Source organism: Entelurus aequoreus, linkage group LG09 (assembly GCF_033978785.1).
Source record: "Entelurus aequoreus isolate RoL-2023_Sb linkage group LG09, RoL_Eaeq_v1.1, whole genome shotgun sequence".
Taxonomy (NCBI): Eukaryota; Metazoa; Chordata; class Actinopteri; order Syngnathiformes; family Syngnathidae; genus Entelurus; species Entelurus aequoreus.
The window spans coordinates 75,903,308-75,909,481 of NC_084739.1; the positions used below are offsets into that span (position 1 = coordinate 75,903,308).

A 6,174-nucleotide genomic window follows, 5' to 3' on the forward strand; every position below is an offset into this window, starting at 1 on the left:
GGTCTAAATTCATCCTGGTCTACAGATATTTGGATCTAGATTCATCCTGGTCTATAGATCTTTGGATCTAGACTCATCCTGGTCTATAGATCTTTGGATCTAAATTCATCCTGGTCTATAGATCTTTGGATCTAGATTCATACTGGTCCATAGATCCTTGGATCTACATTCATCCTTTTTTTATAGATCTTTGGAACTTGATTCATCCTGGTCTATAGCTATTTGGATCTAAATTCATCCTGGTCTATAGCTATTTGGATCTAGATTCATCCTGGTCTATAGATCTTTGGATCTAGATCCATACTGTTATATAGATCTTTGGATCTAGTTTCATCATGGTCTATATCTATCTATCTACAAACCCTGTTACCATATGAGTTGGGAAATTGTGTTAGATGTAAATATAAACGGAATACAATGATTTGCAAATCATTTTCAACCCATATTCAGTTGAATATGCTACAAAGACAACATATTTGACGTTCAAACTGATAAACATTTTTTTTTGTGCAAATAATCATTAACTTTAGAATTTGATGCCAGCAAAACGTGACAAAGAAGTTGGGAAAGGTGGCAATAAATACTGATAAAGTTGAGGAATGCTCATCAAACACTTATTTGGAACATCCCACAGGTGAACAGGCAAATTGGGAACAGGTGGGTGCCATGATTGGGTATAAAAGTAGATTCCATGAAATGCTCAGTCATTCACAAACAAGGATGGGGCGAGGGTCATCACTTTGTCAACAAATGCGTGAGCAAATTGTTGAACAGTTTAAGAAAAACCTTTCTCAACCAGTTATTGTAAGGAATTTAGGGATTTCACCATCTACGCTCCGTGATATCATCAAAGGGTTCAGAGAATCTGGAGAAATCACTGCACGTAAGCAGCTAAGTCCGTGACCTTCGATCCCTCAGGCTGTACTGCATCAACAAGCGACATCAGTGTGTAAAGGATATCACCACATGGTCTCAGGAACACTTCAGAAACCCACTGTCAGTAACTACAGTTGGTCGCTACATCTGTAAGTGCAAGTTAAAACTCTCCTATGCAAGGCGAAAACCGTTTATCAACAACACCCAGAAACGCCATCGGCTTCGCTGGGCCTGAGCTCATCTAAGGTGGACTGATACAAAGTGGAAAAGTGTTCTGTGGTCTGACGAGTCCACATTTCAAATTGTTTTTGGAAACTGTGGACGTCGTGACCTCCGAACCAAAGAGGAAAAGAACCATCCGGATTGTTATAGGCGCAAAGTTGAAAAGCCAGCATTTGTGATGGTATGAGGGTGTATTAGTGCCCAAGACATGGGTAACTTACACATCTGTGAAGGCGCCATTAATGCTGAAAGGTACATACAGGTTTTGGAGCAACATATGTTGCCATCCAAGCAACATTATCATGGACGCCCCTGCTTATTTCAGCAAGACAATGCCAAGCCACGTGTTACATCAACGTGGCTTCATAGTAAAAGAGTGCGGGTACTAGCCTGGCCTGCCTGTAGTCCAGACCTGTCTCCCATTGAAAATGTGTGGCGCATTATGAAGCCTAAAATACCACAACGGAGACCATCGGACTGTTGAACAACTTAAGCTGTACACTACCGTTCAAAAGTTTGGGGTCACATTGAAATGTTCTTATTTTTGAAGGAAAAGCACTGTACATTTCAATGAAGATAACTTTAAACTAGTCTTAACTTTAAAGAAATACACTCTATACATTGCTAATGTGGTAAATGACTATTCTAGCTGCAAATGTCTGGTTTTGGTGCAATATCTACATAGGTGTATAGAGGCCCATTTCCAGCAACTATCACTCCAGTGTTCTAATGGTACAATGTGTTTGCTCATTGGCTCAGAAGGCTAATTGATTATTAGAAAACCCTTGTGCAATCATGTTCACACATCTGAAAACAGTTTAGCTCGTTACAGAAGCTACAAAACTGACCTTCCTTTGAGCAGATTGAGTTTCTGGAGCATCACATTTGTGGGGTCAATTAAACGCTCAAATTGGCCAGAAAAAGAGAACTTTCATCTGAAACTCGACAGTCTATTCTTTTTCTTAAAAATGAAGGCTATTCCACAAAATTGTTTGGGTGACCCCAAACTTTTGAACGGTTGTGTACATCAAGCAAGAATGGGAAAGAATTCCACCTGAGAAGCTTCAAAAATGTGTCTCCTCAGTTCCCAAACGTTTACTGAGTGTTGTTAAAAGGAAAGGCCATGTAACACAGTGGTGAACATGCCCTTTCCCAACTACTTTGGCACGTGTTGCAGCCATGAAATTCTAAGTTAATTATTTGCAACAAAAAAAAAATTTTTTATGAGTTTGAACATCAAATATCTTGTCTTTGTAGTGCATTCAATTGAATATGGGTTGAAAAGGATTTGCAAATCATTGTATTCTGTTTATATTTACATCCAACACAATTTTCCAACTCATATGGAAACAGGGTTTGTACATTATCTTGGTGTGTTTACTATAAATATGTAGATCTCAAATGTTCATGTCACACACACACACACACACACACGCACGCACACACACACACACACACACACACACACACACACACACTCATTGACAGTTTGAGCATCAACTGTGTTTGTCATCAAGATATTTTTCAACCCGAATATTCCAACAAAATAAAAAAATAATTTCACTTAGAAAATTGTCTGAAAAAATGGATGTTAGATTTTACGATGAAAATTAAAAAAACATTTTTTTTTAAATAAAATTTTATTCATTTGTTCATGTTGTCAGACATGATTGTTTCCAGTAACAAAAGAAAAAGAATCAGCAAGACTTCAAGACTTGATGATGCTAGTGTGTAGTGCCCTCTAGTGGTTGTAAACATCCATAACACTCATCATGTCTCCTTACAAGGCCTCCTAACTACTTCTCCACTAACTACACAGATCCCACTAACTTAACTAGCTCTCTACTAACTTGTCTACCTCTCCACTAACTACACGGATCCCACTAACTTAACTAGCTCTCTACTAACTTTACTACCTATCCACTAATGACAGACTCTACTAACCTAACTAGCTCTCTACTATCTTTACTACCTCTCCACTAATGACACTGACTCTACTAACCTAACTAGCTCTCTAATAACTTTACTACCATGGCACTAATGACACTGACTCTACTAACCTAACTAGCTCTCTAATAACTTTACTACCATGGCACTAACGACACTGACTCTACTAACCTAACTAGCTCTCTAATAACTTTACTACCATGGCACTAACAACACTGACTCATTTAACTTAACTAGCTCTCTAATAACTTTACTACCTCTCCAATAATGACACTGACTCATCTAACTTAACTAGCTCTGTACTAACTTTGCTACCTCTACAATAATGACACTGACTCATCTAACTTACAATAACCAGCTCTCTACTAACTTTACTACCTCTTCACTAACACTGATTTCACTAACTTAACTAGTGCTGTACTAACTTTACTACCTCACCTCTAATGACACTGACTACTAACTTAACTATCTCTCTACTAACTTTACTACATTGCCACTAACTACACTGATTCCACTAATTTAACTAGCTCTCTACTAACTTTATTACCTCTCCACTATCTAAACTGACTCCACTAACTTACAGTAACTCTACTTCTACTAACTGTATTACCTGACCACTAACCTAACTAATTATGCTAACTTTACTGACTGTACCAACCCTTTACTAACTATACTAACTTTACTACAGCTGCGTTAGGGTTACAAATTCACTTAACTTAAGCTGCTATCTACTTTTACTAGCTTAGATTGCTGATGTCATCGAGTGGAGAGACGGCTGATGAGGTCATCGAGTGGATAGATGGCTGATGATGTCATCAAGTTGATAGATTGCTGATGTCATCGAGTTGATAGATGGCTGATGATGTCATCGAGTTGATAGATGGCTGATGTCATTGAGTTGATAGATGGCTGATGTCATCGAGTTGATAGATGGCTGATGTCATCGAGTGGATAGATTGCTGAGCATGTCATGGAGTTGATAGATGGCTAATGTCATTGTGTTGATAGATGTCTGATGATGTCATCGAGTGGATAGGCTTCTGATGATGTCATCAAGTTGATAGATGCTAACGATGTCATTGAGTGGATAGATGACTGATGTCATCGAGTTGATACATGGTTTATGATGTTATCGAGTTGATAGGCGTCTGATGTCATCAAGTTGATAGATGGCTGATGATGTCATCGAGTTGATAGGCGTCTGATGATGTCATCAAGTTGATAGATGACTGATTTCATCGAGTGGATAAATGGCTGATGATATCATCGAGTTGATAGGCGTCTGATGATGTCATCAAGTTCATAGATGGCTGATGTTGTCATCGAGTGGATAGATGACTGATGTCATCGAGTTGATAGATGGCTGATGTCATCGAGTTCATAGATGGTTTATGATGTTATCGAGTTGATAGCAGTCTGATGATGTCATCGAGTTGATAGGCATCTGATGTCATCAAGTTGAAAGATGGCTGATGATGTCATCGAGTTGATAGGCGTCTGATGATGTCATCAAGTTGATAGATGACTGATTTCATCGAGTGGATAGATGGCTGATGATGTCATCGAGTTGATAGGCGTCTGATGATGTCATCAAGTTCATAGATGGCTGATGTTGTCATCGAGTGGATAGATGACTGATGTCATCGAGTGGATAGATGGCTGATGTCATCGAGTGGATAGATTGCTGTGAGGTCATCAAAGCGTCTTGTTTTGCATATTTCAATCTTTTTGATGAAAATAAGTTGGTGTCCATTGAAAAAGTTGACATTTCTTTCTGCTATTAATATTGTTATAATCGTTATAAGTCTGTTTATTCCTTTTCTTACTTTGGTGCTCATTTATCCGTGTGAAGTTTTTGTGCTCAGTTATGCTGCTCATTGTGCTGAGTCGTCACTTTGTCGCCTTCATCCGCTGCAATCATCACTCTATATCAAATATGATCATATTTATATCCTTACTAACATACTTGTACTGTTATTATATATTTAATATACAATCATATTTATCCCCTTACTAACATACTTGTACTGTTATTATGTCTTTAATATACAATCATATTTATCTCCTTACTAACATTCTTGCACTGTTACTATATATTTATTATATGATCCTATTTATCTCCTTACTATCATACTTGTACTGTTACTATATATTTATTATATGATCCTATTTATCTCCTTACTATCATACTTGCACTGTTACTATATCAGTGTTTCCCACACATTCATTTATTTGTGGCGGCCCGCTACGAAAGAATTAAGGCCGCTACAAAAAAAATAAAAAATAAAATTATTTTTATTTTTATTTTATTTATTTTTTTCCTGTCCAGCTTTTTAGGCAAATCATATAGTTGATGTAGATGCCCATATCGGCTGTTCAGATTTACTTTACAAAAGAGAAGTGTAGGATCAAGATTTTGTGTCTATCTACCACCACTACTGTTTTCTGTTTATTTGTTACTGACTGGCAGGACACCTCTGCCTCTGTTTTACTTTATGTTGCTGGTAAATAATATGGTTGTAGTAGTAGGCTAAAGTTAAATTATTTAGTATGCACTAATTAAAGGGGCAGAGTTTTAAGAGACATTTTAGCTTTTATATTTTTATAAGATATATTTTTTGTAAGAACCACAATTAATAAATATATTTCAGTGAATAAGTTATTGTTCAAATCTGTATATAAATATGTACATAAAGTGTTGTAATTATATTGTAAAATGGATGGATGGATGGATGGACGTTTAAAACAAAACTGTTATTATTAATTAGTAAGTATACATTTTTTGAGCCTTTTTAGAGAAAATCATATCATTGTAGTAAATTATGCAAATTACTCGATGATGTCATGGTGACCACGCCCATAGCCACGCCCCCACCGCCACGGGTATCTTGGCAGTTTATGGGAAACACTGTATATATTTATTATATGATCCTATTTATCTCCTTACTAACATACTTGCACTGTTATTATATATTTATTATATGATCCTATTTATCTCCTTACTAAAATACTTGCACTGTTATTATATATTTATTATATGATCCTATTTATCTCCTTACGAACATACTTGCACTGTTATTATATATTTATTATATGATCCTATTTATCTCCTTACGAACATACTTGCAC

At 36.6% G+C, this 6,174-nt stretch overlaps 1 protein-coding gene across 2 annotated transcripts in view; it reads left to right on the forward strand.

Annotated features, from left to right (window-relative positions):
- LOC133657755 (spectrin beta chain, non-erythrocytic 1-like) overlaps positions 1–6,174 on the forward strand; it is a 126,143-nt gene that overhangs the window by 27,225 nt on the left and 92,744 nt on the right. The gene's annotated exons all lie outside the window — the stretch shown is intronic.